The sequence below is a fragment of the Lucilia sericata genome, unplaced genomic scaffold (assembly GCF_015586225.1).
Source record: "Lucilia sericata isolate MDLA Ls3-8-SP2 unplaced genomic scaffold, ASM1558622v1 Contig007252F_arrow, whole genome shotgun sequence".
NCBI lineage: Eukaryota > Metazoa > Arthropoda > Insecta > Diptera > Calliphoridae > Lucilia > Lucilia sericata.
This window is the reverse complement of record NW_023997915.1, coordinates 1-15507: the sequence shown is the minus strand read 5'-3', so window position 1 is coordinate 15507 and position 15507 is coordinate 1. Positions and strand designations below refer to the sequence as shown.

Below are 15507 nucleotides of genomic sequence, written 5' to 3'. Positions count from 1 at the left end.
TCTCTAAGGTTACCGAGACAAACTTACTTGCATACGTTATATTAAGATGACCCCGATTAGATGGACTTAAAAGAATCATTATTTTGCGGGAATATAAGAAAAAGTGCATTTCATACTTTTTGGTTTAATATTATAAAAAATTCCAAAAGTACCCATTAAAGAAGGAGAAAGCACCAAAAAGTACCCTTTGATATGCTCTCACTAACTCCGGGCTCTACATGCTAATGTCATGTTTCTATGTTCAATATTATAGATAATTCAAAAAGTACCATTTGAAGAATGAAAAAGTACCAAAAAGTCTCCTTTTATAGGCTCTCCCTTAATACGGGCTCTACATGCTTAGTTTCATGTTTCTAGGTTCAAATTGTAGAAAATTCTAAAAGTACCTTTTGAAGAACGATAAAGTACTAAAAAGTCCCATTTAAAAGGTTCTTATTTACTCCGGGCTCTACAGGCTTAATTTCATCTTTTTAAATTCAATTCAAAAGAAAATTTAAAAAGTAGCTTTCGTAAAACTAAAAAGTACCAAAAGGTCGCCCTTTATAGGCTCTCCCTTAATACGGGTTCTACATGCTTAGTTTCATGTTTCTAAGTTTAAAATTGTAGAAGATTACAAAAGTACCTTTTGAAAAACGAAAAAGTACCAAAAAGTCCCATTTTAAAGGTTCTCATTTACTCCGGTAACTACATTCTTAATTTCATGTTTCGTAACGTTGCTCTGCTTTGTTTTTATAAACAAGCGAGTACAAGCACAAAAATTTATCGTATGATTTGTGTGTGTTGTTGTTTGCTTAATATTTTTGTCCCTACATGCACGAAAAATCTAAATTTTCTCTCTCTCCGTTATTTATGGATCGATTTTAAATAGCGTTCTTCCCGATCGTGTGTCTAAAGATTCGGATGTCGGAGATATCTGTGGTCCACTGAAAACTGTTCTCAACATCCACACAGCGAAATATTGGGTATTGGTTAGTGTGCGATGTGTACCATCGGATACTTGTGTCTGATGGATGAGAGGAATTCTGAGTTGTATCTGTGTATATGCCGAAATGATAGATGGAGTGGCGGTTGAAGTGACGGAGGAGTTGGTTGAGACGTTGTCGGTATTGTTTATACCTTAATCTTTAATTTATCGGCGATTTTCCTTCATGGTTGAAAGTGTTGTTGAGCAACTTTAAGAGGTCCAGAAATGCACTGGGGTGAGTCTTTAGATGATGAGAATGTTTGTAGGTACTGTGCATTCCTCATAGCATCAATACGGAGTTTTCACCTGATGTTGGGTCCACCCCTTCTATCGACTCTAACCTGAGATTGCCTTTTCCTTTGTCGGGGTTAGATTAAGAATGACTCATGACACCTGTCACTCCTCACCTTGAGAAAAGTGCTTGTACATGGACCGGCAGAATCATGTACAAAAATTGCCACAAAGTCCTAAAAGAAACTCACCCAGTGGTTGAAAAAACCACCATGAAATAGGCCAACACGACAGGAGATCACTTCGACATTTGTACTTTTCTCACTAGAAATTCTATCATTTACTAAACATCCGATATTTCACCGAAAATCCAATGTTTCAATAAAAATACTATTTGTAGCTTAAAATCTGATCATTCACTAAAATTTATTTTTTTCATTAAAAATCCGATCCGAGAAACTCTTCCGATATCTCTCGACGACTTCTTTATGGTCGTTCCTGTTGCCAATGTTTGTGCTGATGTTTGTAACTCACAATAAAACTGGACCTACGCCCATCTTAAAGTCATATCGAGAAGGACAAAATCGGTCCATTATTTTTATATAGGCCCCTAAGATTTCAATTTAAAGATTTTCAAAAGTATATACATATGTAATGAAATTGATGTTATCTCGAAATCCCAAAATAAATTTAAATCCCGAATCCAGTCCCAATGGGCATCGCTATTAGTAGAGATCTACTTGGCGTTATGATAAGATGGAGTTCAAATTCACTTAGATTTGGGTTTAGACCCTTTCATGCTTCTCAGCAATCATTAAAAATAGAACATTTTTGTCAACAATTTTTTTCCATAACTTTACATTGATTTCAGCTGACAACTCTTTTTGGGGAATCCTTACAAATGGCATCATTCTAATGCCAAAATACTTCTTGGTAATAATGTTTGTATAGTAAGTAACATTATTTTTATTCGGAAGTCAACATGGCTAAATATATTGTAGATATTGTCTACAAGTGTTTGTAAGTTGACGTAGACAATCCCTGCTGCTTGCTGTACACATTAGTTTGTACATTTGTGTAGCATTTCGAAGAATGCCAAGACTACCACGACTGCTACTACGATTACTATCACCACTAGGAAAACGAATATTGTACATATGTATGTATGTATGTATGTATGTGTGTGTGTGTGTGAAAGAGTATTTTTGTTTGTTCTTGTGAATTTCCAAAGGATGCCAACTTGAGATGAGCTAATGCTGTTGCTCAAGTGTGTTTAGCATGAATACTTAACATTCATTTGGTTTCCCTTGCTGCTGCTGCTGCTATTTCTTATTTTTTTTATCAGTTTTGCTGTTTCTGTATTTCCTCTTCTACTTTTACTACGTTTAGCTCTGGGTGACCTTGATAATGACGATGTTTGTGTTTTTGTTGTTGTTGGTGATGTTGCTGTAGCTGCTGTTGATGCTGATAACGATGGTGTGGTGATATCTCACATTACCCAAGTGTCTTTATAAATGATTGTCTGTCCGTTTGTCTGTGGGATTGTCGTCTGTTTGTCTGTCTTTGCAAGTGTCTTTCTTTGCTTCTTTCTTCTTCTTCTTCTTTCCAGCTGAGAGTGTTTATGTGCGAATGTTTGTATGGGAATGTCTGTATTTCTGTCCGTCTGGGAACTGTTTTGGGGCGTTAAGCTGTTGATTGCCACAACTATTGTTTTCTTTCAACAAATACTTACACTCAACGACCTTGTCGTTTTGTCCATACTTTTAAACAAACACACACACACAAACATACCTAAATAAACAAATTGTATGTAACAACATACACACATACATACATATATATAAGTATGTACAAGTGTTAGTATATAAATTCTACATGTATTATATTAAATGACTCCAGTTGAATAAAACAATAGAAGTGGAATATGATTCTTAATACCTTGACCGAATTAATCCACAACTTGGAAAGGTGGGGGGAGATGGTTTTATGTATGTAGCGTGACGTAAAATTTCGAAATATAAACCAAATATGTGCTAAATACTTCTATATAAAAAAAACACTCATTCAAGACAATTCATACCCTCTAACAACAAATCTACATACAGACAGACAGACAAACATACTTTGTCAAGCAATTTGTAACGCCTTTTGTCTGCTAGTATCCGAGATGCTTCCAACATACCACAAATAAATAGACAAGCAGCCACAAAAGAAGCAACAAATGACTGTCAAGATTACAAACCACGATACCAAAATGACAAAGCTTGCTGCCAACACATGTTGCCAATATCATCAACACTACTACATTATACTTTATAACTTGCTTCTACAATTTAGTTTTTTTTTTTCTTTTAGTTTCTGCTTCCTGTGACTTGACTTGACTGTGACTATATTTTCAAATGGCTGCAAGAGTTTAACTCTTGACCATTTTATTAACATCACAATTTTTTTTGTTTAATTATTACATTCACTTGTAGTTGATGTCAACTTTTTTGACTTTTGTTCTCTGTTTTTTACTTTCTTTATAAAGGATTAACAATCAATTTGAAAAGTTTTGTAACACTTTGGTTTGGTTGCATACTATTTATGTATGTGTGGCTTTAAACATGTCCTTGAAATTAACCCAAACAATGTCAGCGTTTACAATTTATATTAAATGTTTTTAAAGGAATGATAAAGAACTTAATATGGAAGGATTTATGAAGAAATTATATGGTGGACAATGATTGAGAAAAAGGAGGCAGCAATGGTCAGAGAGTAGATAGCTCGAGTAATTGAGTAAAGTGCTTGTACATGGATCACGGTGTGTGGTCGGTTGTGAATCGTCACCCCGTGGATTGAAAAAAGAACACCGTAAAATTGGGCCTTCAATACATGTGTTACTTATATCACTTCGACATCTTATCCGTTGTTATCGCGCTAATCGCCTTCTGGATGTCAGAAAATATGTTAACATCTTTTGGCCCAACATTCAATATAAAATATGAAGAATTACAATTGTTTACGACAATATCGTTTACTTTGTCGTCAACGATTATATGGATGACAATGCTAAAAATATTATCTTTTCTAAAGTGGGTACCACTTAGATCCTATGTCGCTTGTCTTGTCGTCAACAGAGTCTAATATAACACAACATTCCAGGACATTGTCGCTTATCTTGTCATCATGTATATTTAATAGAGGACAATATTGAAGGCAATATCGCTCATAGTGTCGCCAACAACTGAATTATATAACAACATTGAAGACATTGTCGTTTTGCCTTGTCTGCATGTAAAATTATTGGCGACAACGTTTAAGAATTTTGTCTTTAACATTGTAAATAGCGGCAATATTTAAGATGTTGTCGCTCAACTTGTCTTCAATAGGGTTTTAAAGATGACAACCTTGAGGTCTATGTCCCTACTCTTGTCGTTAACGAAGATTTCTTACAAATTGTCGTTTAGCCAACTTCAGTGATTGGGGACAAATTCAAAAAATTCGTTCACGAATCGTCAACGACAATGTCGTCTACGATCATTTTGCCAACTGGGAAAGTAAAGATGTATAGTCGGCATAAAGTAAGAATGTATAGTCGGGCATGGACCGAACTTGATATACTCTTCTCCTTCGACTGTGGTGAAACCCACCATAAAATGTGTCTGCTTAGCAGACTGTTGCATTGTGAGCGCTAGAGTTAGTTGAGTGAAAATTGTTTGTACACATTGCCCATAGACAACCAATAGTGCCGTAATACATATTGCACCTAGTCAATAACTCGGTTTACGGATTGCAAAAATGAAATACAGTGAAATACACTGTAACACGGCGTCAATATTATCGGTTTGCCCCACAGGATAGTGTTATCGCATTATACGTTTGTGCTGATGTTTGTAACACCCAATATATTTATCCTACACCCCATTTAGTCGATTTAGCTATGTCGTCTGCCCATCCGTCAGTCTGTGTCTCCTTGCGCACGCTACAGGCACATAATCTTTTTTGACTCAGGCTAGGGTATATAAATACTATCGATATTGTTCTTAATTATAATAACTTCAAATTTCTAAAATTCAAATTTTCTAAAAGTGTAATCACCCTAATACCGAATTGTATATGAATATTGGCTAACATGTTCATTAGTTGAATCCTTGTCCTCCGCAAATAAGGTTTTAAATAAACCTCAAGTCAAAATATTACATCATAAGCCGTAACACAAACATTCTTTTGTATGACAAATAGACTTTTATAAAACCATTATTTTACATGTTTATACCCAAACATAAATGTCTCAAAATGAAATCCACTTACATTTCTACAATATAAATACATACATAAATACTATGAATATAACTTAGATCTCTCATATAACAATAAACAAAACAAAAGGTTAACAGCGACTTTTTGCCCATTTCCTTTTTTAAGCTGAACAAAAAACACATTTCGTTGATCCACAATGAACAATTATTCTACAAGCGATTAACTTAGTCAACACCAGCCAGTCTGCCACAAAATACATACAACATTTCATTACCACAGTGCCAGTGATAGGCGACAATTTTTTAGCTCACTCAGTCACTCTCCGATTTATAATTTCTACTGTTCTAAACGAATCCCTTTTTTAGCACCAGTCTTTATTATTTTGTTTAATTTTATGAAAACATTAAACAGAAAAAGTAATGAGAATCTTGGATAGAATAAAAAACAAAAGGATTACACTCGAAAAATTAAAGGCTTTCCAGGATAACACTATAAGTTTAGAAAAAGTGAATCAGGTTAAAGATGTTAAAATTCATAGTGTTGAAATCTTGACACTGCTTAACTCACATGTTTAATTCAAACTTTAGATAATAATGATTATTTAAACTATGTTGACTATTGATATAACTATCTCATGATCAGAAACTACATCAGACCTTTCGCCTTAAATGATTACGAATCAAATTTTCTGAGATTAACTCATTCAACCAAAACACACAAAACAAACGAAATGTTGTTGATGTTGTCTTTTATTTGTAATAATTTTTTTATATAACATTTTATCCTTTTGTCTTTTACTTGTGTCTATGTTAATGTACTTGTTCTTCTGTTAGTTGTTGTCCTTTTGAAAAAGGATTCTACAGTAATATTTTATACTTGTTGCTGTCATGACTACTTTATTGTTTTATTCACAAACGTTTAAAGTTTTTGTGTTTTATTCTCGTTTTTTTTTTTTTTTTTCACCGCAAAGATAACAAAGATGTGGCTTAACAAAGCCATTCATTCATACAGTTGTGCTGCTAATCTCTATTTTAATAATGTGATAATCTAGTGTATAACTCTATTAGTAAGTAATTGTGAAAACAATTTAAATATATAACATCCGTTCTATTCATGTGAAGAAAGTTAATTGTAAAGTTAAATCCGGTTGTTTTTTTATATTCTATGTAGAAAAATAATGCAGGGTAAATTGGCGTCGTTATTAAATTTGTAATATATCAAAATATTGGTCATAGACGTGCAGAAGTATGTATTTATATTTTGGATCGTGTGAGATTCTCGGAATACAATTTAATAAGTCATAAATTGGTTAATTATGCATTAATCGATTGTTGTAAACTATTCGGATATTATACTGTTCTGAAATTATATTGAAAATCGTATAACATTTTTACCCTAGCCCCCCATATAATTATAAATTTCGCTATATGTTAATTAGCTGCATAACAACAATAATTATTTTACCTAATTTGGCCCATTTTTGGATCTAGACTGATATATAGGACCCCAAGACTATATACTGTCACCTTACATTGTGACTTAAATGTTTTGAAGACTCAAATTTTTCACTAGATGTATCATAATTTAAATCAATTTCAAATTAAAAACTTATTTAAAAATGCTTTTGATTACTCAAATAGGTAATAGTACAGAACCAGAATAAAATATCATAAGTTCCACACATTCCAACAAAATCAAGTTTTGCAAAAACCAGATTTCTTTATTGCCAACAGTTTTCTACCAATATTTGTAATGTTGTATAAATATAATTGTGGCCTCCAGTAGGTTAGTGCTTTAGGTAGGCGGACAGGAAGTCGTGTGTTCGAAACCCACCTGAGGCATGAAGTACTATATGGGCACTTCGTGGAAGGGTCTAGCAAAAAGGGGCGAAGGAGGGCAGAGAGCGAGGGCGGCAGAAAAAGAAGAGGGAACGGGAGGAGCAAACGGGGGACGAACAAACGAACGAACGAACGAAGGAACGAACGAACGAACGAACGAAGAACGAACGAAACGAACGAACGAACGAAAGAACGAACGAACGAACGAACAACGAACGAACGAACGAAGAACGAACGAAAACGAACGAACGAACGAACGAAGAAGAACGAACGAAGAAGAACGAACGAAACGAACCTAACGAACGAACGAAAACGAACGAACGAACGAACGAACGAACGAACGAACGAACGAAACGAACGAACGAACGAACGAACGAACGAACGAACGAACGAACGAACGAACGAACGCACGAACGAAAGAACGAACGAACGAACGAACGAACGAACGAAAGAACGAACGAACGAAAGAACGAACGAACGAACGAACGAACTGAACGCCCGAACGAACGAACGAACGAACGAAACGAACGAACGAAACGAAACGAACGAACGAACGAACGAACGAACGAACGAACTAACGAACGAACGAACGAACGAACGAACGAACGAAACGAAGACGAACGAACGAACGAACGAACGAACTAACGAACGAACGAACGAAAGAACGACGATACGAACGTAACTAACGAACGAACGAACTGAACTAACGAACGAACGAACGAACGAACGAACGAACGAACGAACGAACGAACGAACGAACGAACGAACGAACGAACTAACGAACGAACGAACGAACGAACGAAGAACGAACTAACGAAACGAACTAACTAAACTAACTAACTAACTAACTAATAACTAACTAACTAACTAACTAACTAACTAACTTAAACTAACTAACTAACTAATAACTAACTAACTAACTAACTAACTAACTAACTAACTAACTAACTAACTAACTAAACTAACTAACTAACTAACTAACTAACTAACTAACTAACTAACTAACTAACTAACTAACAAACTAACTAACTAACTAACTAACTAACTAACTAACTAACTTAGAGGAGCATAAGTAGTTATTAAGTAAAGATTTTTATTGGATAGTGCTCCATTAAGAAGGCTTTTATCGTGATATTCAATCAATAAATCACTGACATCAACTATGGTTCACGACCACTAACTTCTGTTTATAAGACATAGTTCTAAACAAATGCTACAAATCCTATTAAACAAATAATATAACGATCACTCATTATCAAGTAATGTATAAAACAACTACATACATTCAGCCCTATTTTGCATTCCGATTACGTTCCGTATTCAGTTACGCTACTATCGCAAAAAGGAATCGTCAGCATAGAAGAAGCAATCCCTTTTTATTTCAATGCTTTACGATTGTTTGTATTCCGCATTACGATCGTATCTACGTTTTTGTAAGTTGTTACTTTAGTGACGGAGGTTCGAATCAAAATGAAGAATGCCAAAGTTGCCAAACGGAGAAAATTTCGATTCGAATTGAAATACATAATAGGTGTGATTACTTACATTACTCATTACCGAAATTTGATAAGTTTCTGCTGGGTATTATTTGGACTAAAAAGGTTATATTTAAAATACATAACAGTAAGGAAACTGCAAAATTTTCCCTGAAATTCGCAAAATTCATATCATATTTATCACTAACATTTTTACTAAAAAAAAATGGGTCAAAATGTTATAAAAGGATATAATATATAATTTCAGACATTCCCTTCTTTACATAGCTACCCCACTGGAACCAATAACTGTTTGACCAACAGGATATACTGTTAGATCGTTATTGTACAAGCGCTAAAGCTTAAAGGAAATGATTAGTTAGTTTTAGCTAAATGCTTAAAGCTTTCTAACAATTTTAGACACTGTCACGCCCACTTCCACGCCTTATAGTGTAAATTAAAGATTTCTTTCCTAGATACTTACTCTTAATTATAAACCACAACAATCTCTTAAAGAGTTCAGCATACTTACGTGCATTTATAATCCATTCCATTACATACATATAAATATAAAAGATCAGAGTTTTTTTTTTTTGTATCAGATATTTAACTGAAAAGTTTTATTCACATTTGAAATGTTTTTATTTTATTTTTTGTTGTTTTTTTTTTTAATTTTATTTTTCTTCACATAATAATTATGAATTAAAGTTTTCATTATCTTTTATTCGTATAATACTAATGAAGGTTTTTTATATATTTATTTTATTTCTTTTTTTTATACTTTTTAATAAACAAAATAATTTTTTTTTTTTGCCATTTATATTTTTCAGTTTTCTTTATTTAATAATTAATTTTTTATTATTTAATATTTTTGTCTCTTTTGTTTAAAAAATATGTTATTTTACTCGTATATCAATTATAATGTTTTAATTAAAAGTACTTGTGTGTGTGTGTGTGGGGAGGGATGTTAGGGGGTGTTGTAGGGAGTTCAAGTGTGTTGGTAATTGTTAAATAAAATATTTATTGTTTTACTATGCAATGCATAAGTTATTGTGGGGGAGGGAAGGGAAGTATTTGTGTGTAAAAATATGCATTTTTAAGTGTTTTAATATTTTATAAATGTAGACTTAAACTTAAATGAACCTAAATAAATCTTACAACTACAATTTGTACAATGTCTATTTACATTAAAGTAACAAAAATAAACTAAAGTAAAGGTATACATAAAACTACTTAATAAAATCTCTAGACTCGTTAGAGGGGGGAGGGGGGTGGTTGTAAATATTGGCAATACTAAATAAAGTTAAAGTATCAGTTAAATGAAGTAATAGTTATGTAGTTTTATGTTTTAAAATGTGTTTTTATGTTGTAAATGAATACATGAACTTGGAATATTTTCTTTCTTTTTTTCTTTACATTGTGTAAATGTCATCATTAAGGCCGAAAAGTTGCTTTGAATTTGTCACATTTACTGATTTGTTTGATCAAACCCCATTAATGGGTAAGCAAATTATTAAAAGTTTAAAACCAAATCAGTTTTTAAAGGAATATTTAAAGATTATATGTTTGTATGTAAAACTAGAAATTAAAATAAATTTACATATACAGATAATGCTAAGTTTAAAACCTATTTGTGTGTAGGTGTATAGGAGTAGTTGGTGTATGTATGTATGTATATGTTTAGGTATGTGTATTATATAGTTTATATATATAGGTTTATTTTAAACTGAACTTAACCTACCAACGTTGGGGATAAATAGCAGTCATTATGTTTGAAAAACATTTAATTTTTTTTTTTCTAATTCATATTTTTTTTTACTTCTAATCATCCCTAAAAATGATGATTACCAAAGTCCTTCGTTTACAGCTCTTATATGTTAAATCAATCCTCATGTTGCAGCTCTGTGGGTTGATGTTCCAATTTGATTTTCATAAGATTTGTTTCACGCTGCGCTGGAAAATGTGCGCCGGCACTTGCTGACTCGGGCCCGGTCATTAGATCATTCATATCTTGACCTTGGAAAAAATCTTCAAAACGCGGACTTTTTATTGGTGGATTCTGCAGTAAACCATTAGCTATGGCCTCAAAATCTATGCCGGGTGGTAAACTATCTAGAAATCTTTTGTTATAGGCATAGTTAGGATGTTCTTTCATTTTCATTTGGGAATAGGGAGAAGCAGAGCCAGTGGATTTTTGTGAGTCTCCAGCCGCTGAGCCGCGTGATTGATTGCTATATTGACGCTCCCTTTCACGTTCCCGTTCTCTTTCTCTTTCACGCTCTCTATCACGATTTCTTTCGCGTTCTCTTTCTCGTTCACGATCTCTTTCACGCTCGCGTTCACGTTCGCGTTCTCTTGAAAATGCTGCTGCTGTATTAGAGTGCATTTGACTGTTGCGCGAACCTCCTGTAGGTATAACATTTAGTCCTGGTAAGCCCATAAGACCCAAAGCACTAAGATCTGGTAAATTTTCTGAACCACGACGATCAGCATGTTGTTTAGAACTAACACCTGATATTTGTTCTTCGATTTCGGAACGTTGTACATACGAAGGCGATTTATACATGTTCATCGATTGTGATATGGGAGACTGTTGTTGTTGTGACATTATTTGACGCCTTAAGTTTTCAGTCATGGTTGAAAGTGGACTGGTGGACTCTTGAGCCATGCCAGAGCTTTGTGCAGCCAGTTTGGCAGCATTATGGAAACCATTAGAAACACTAGCTGAACTTCCAGGCGAAGAGCCAAATATGGCCTAGAATAAAAAAATAACATAAAGAAAAAGTATTTTTAGTTTAGCTCCTGCATGTTAATTTTTATTAGCTCTTAATTCCTAAAAAAACAAAAACTTCCACCTACCACATGTGGTTGTCCATTGGCAAACGGCAAACCGCCCATTTCATCCTTAATTTCACGATAATCCCTAAACACCACCGCCTTTATAACCGAACGTATTAAATCTTCCGGCCACATGCCCAACAATATACGCTGCGGTCGCCCTCTAGCCTTAGGTCTGGGATCCGAACCACCATCTAACGAAGGACCCCAACATATTATGCACACGATTTGCATACAAAACAAATGTCGGATATGGAATATCAAATTTTCTAGCGGCCTGTGACAAAGATAAACCCTCCTTCAATACACTGAAAATGGCTTCTGCCATAGCTCGGGACGCCACGATTTTAATGGTCCGCGCTCACGAAATCTCAATTGTTGCACCAGATTTTGCTGATTAGTATTCCAACATTTCTGCCACATGGACTGCAATTGATATTGATAGCTGTCTGTTGTGGTAAAGCAAAAAAAAAACAAAAAGAGGAAGAAAAAACAAAAGGAAACGGAAATTGACGAGAAACGTTTAGAAAATGGCATAAAGGATAAGAAGTCAATCACGGTAATACAAACAAGTTGTCTGGCTTGTTATAACTTGTTGTATTTATATAAAGACAAATGCAAATTAATACTTACCAGTTACCGATGAGGTTGAGGCACCACCCATCCAAGGATGTCCGCTTTCAATCATTTTTGCCTGCAAAAAACCATAAAGAAAAATATATTTACATTAAATAAATGTCTTAATTTAAATAAGCTGTAAGTAGTTATAAATAAACCTATGAGACATACAATGTTTTTAAAAAAAATTCTAAAAATGTAAATTTAGTTTAATATTAAGCAAATAAATTGTTGTGGTGTAAACAATGTTTATGTAAAAAATTGAGGTAAAGCGATTTTTCTTTTTTAATAGACATTTTCTGGGGTAAACATTTTTAATATAAAACCTTTGTTTCGGAATAAAGTTTAGAATATACAGATTGCTCGTTTAAATTCATTCGTGAGCAAGTTAATTGGATACCAATCAGCCATTTCCAAGAAAACTTTTAAATGTATTTCTCTATCTAAAGAAAGCTTTTAATGTTGTTTCTTACGAAGTAAAGTAAACTTTCAATAAAATCGCTATTTAAAGAAAAGTTCCAATGAATTTCTCTATTGAAAGAAAGCTTTCGAAGAAACCCTATAAATAAAGCTTTCTATGCTTTTCTAAGAAAAGAAAGCTTTTAATAAATTCTCTTTATAAAAACAATTTTGAATTTTCTATATTTAAAGAAAATTCTCTATTAAATGTATACTTTCTATCGATTATCCATTCAAAGAAACTTTCAAAAAATATTTATTAAAATTACTTTTAAATTTCTTTATTTGAAGAAAACATTAAAGAAATTTACCCTAAAGAAAGCTTTGTTTAAAGAAAACTTTCATTGAATTTTTCTATTTTAAAGAAGTTTTTAGTGAATTATCTATAAGAATATACCATGTATAGAAAGCTTTCTATGAAATCTCTATATAAAGAAAATTTTTAAAGGATTTCTCTAACAAAAGAAAGCTTTCAATAAAATATCTTAAAAAAACTTTCGATATACAGAAAGCTTTCAATAAAATCTATATTAAAAGCAAATATTTGGTATGTTAAAAACTTTTGACAATTTTTTTAAAGAGAATTTTAGATGAATCCATATAAAGAAAGCTTTTTTAAAGAAAACTTTCTTGTGGCATTCTGCTTTAAAGAAAGCTTTTAGTGAATTATCTATAAAACATTCGCTGTAAAGAAACTTTCAATGAAATCTCTATATAAAGAAATGTTTAACGTATTTCTTTAACAAAAGAAAGTTTTCAATAAAATATCTTAAAATAAAACTTTCGATGTAAAGAAAGCTTTCAATAAAAACTATATTTAAAGCAAATATTTGGTATATTAAAAACTTTTGACAATTATGTAAAGAAAACTTTCGATGAATCCGTATTAAAAAGCTTTTTTAAACAAAGCTTTCATTTCATTTTTTCTGTTTAAAGAAAGCTTTTATCTATAAAAATATTCGATTGTAAAGAAAGATTTAATTAAATCTCTATATAAATAAATGTTTAAGGGATTTTTCTTTATAAAAAGAAAGCTTTCAATAATCTATCTTTCAATAAATCTATATTTAAAGAAAATATTCCGTATGTTAAAAACTTTTGACAATTTATTTAAAGAAAACTTTAGATGAATCCATATAAAGAAAGCTTTTTTTTAACAAAACTTAAATTTTTCAGTTTCAAATGATAAAGAAATGTTTAAGGTAGGGTTCTATAAATCCACTTTCGAATAGTCGAACAATCGACTTTTTGTCGAAAAAAATCGAAGTCGACTATTTTGTTCCAAAAAGTTGATAATTCGACTTTGTAAATAAAAGTCGAAAAAAGTCGAAAAGACGTAAAAAGTCGAAAAGTTGAAAAATGTCGAAAAAGTCGGAAATAGTCGAAAAAATTTGAAAACTCGAAAATAGTAGAAAAAAGTCAAAAATATTCGAAAATTTAAAAAAAATGGGAAAAAAAGTCAAAAACTCTAAAATAGTCGGAAAAACTCGAAAAAAGTCAAAAATAGTCGAAAATAGTCAAAAAGTCGAAAAAAAATCGAAAGTCGGAAAGTCGACTTTTCGTTTCAACTATAGAACCCTAGTTTAAGGTATTATTTCTCTAATAAAGAAAGCTTTCAATAAAATATATTAACAAACTTTTTATTTAAAGAAAACTTTCGATGAATCCATATAAAGAAAGCTTTTTTTAAAGTAAACTTTCATTGAATTTTTCCGTTTTGAAGAATGTTTTTAGTGAATTATTTCCTTCGTTGTAAAGAACACTTCAATGAAATCTCTATATAGAGAAAATGTTTAAGGGATTTCTCAATTTTGAGCAAACTTTTCATGGAATCTATCATTAAAGAACGCTTTTTGATGAATTCTTCAAGCGAAGAAAACTTTAAATGGAATTCTATTTAAGGAAGCTGCCTCATTTTAAGAAACACAATTTTAGAAATATAATTGTTAAAGAAACTGAAATCTCTACTTAAAGAAAGCTTCAGTGAAATCTTCATTTACAGAAAACTTTCGATGAATTCCGTTATTTGAAGAAATTTTGTATTTTAAGAACACTGGCTATGAATTCTTAATTGTAAGCAAACTTTTGATGGATTCCCTCTTTAAAGAAAGCTTTGAAGAAGACTAAAATCTCTACTTAAAGAAAATAACCCATGAGTTATGGATTTAAAGCAAACTTGCAATATATTTATTTATAAAGAAAACTTTCGGAAAGTGTATCTATATATGAAAAGCTTTCGTAGTATTCTCTTTTTAAAGAAAGCTTTCAATAAAGCTTTCATTCATGAATTTCTGAATCAGGAAACTAAAACCCCCAATGGCAATATTACAAATCTACTTAAACTTAAATAACACTAAAACTTTTATTACATTCCCTAAACATAGGACCCTGTTACTGCGAAAAACAAAAACTATAAAAAGCAACGAAATTATGCACTCTACCAATACTAAATTGCAGCTGCATGACATTTTAAAATGTTGTCGGCAAAAATTCATCAACAAAGTATTTTACAATTTTATTTTAGCACCATCTATGCCATCACACTATAACGCCATCTTTAGTTATAATATTGGTGCTGTTGCTGTTGTTGTTGTTATAGCTATAGCTACTGTTGCTTTTGCTGCTGTTGGGTTTTAGCAACAACAACAACAGCAAGCAAGCAAAACAACCAACCCATGTTCAAATAGCAGTCATCAAGCCAAGCCCCCTTCTACAGCAATAAATTTACTCTCGTAAACTATTTGTGCTTGGTGTTGGCGTTGATGGCTGGATGGTTGGATGGCTAACTGACTGCCTGGTGTGGTGCTAAAGATGATGATGATGATGATTATTATGATGACGA

General features: G+C 32.4%; 1 pseudogene; it reads right to left on the bottom strand.

Annotated features, from left to right (window-relative positions):
* Positions 1–10568: 10568 nt before the first annotated feature.
* LOC119615704 lies at positions 10569–12282 on the bottom strand (annotated as a pseudogene).
* Positions 12283–15507: the final 3225 nt, after the last annotated feature.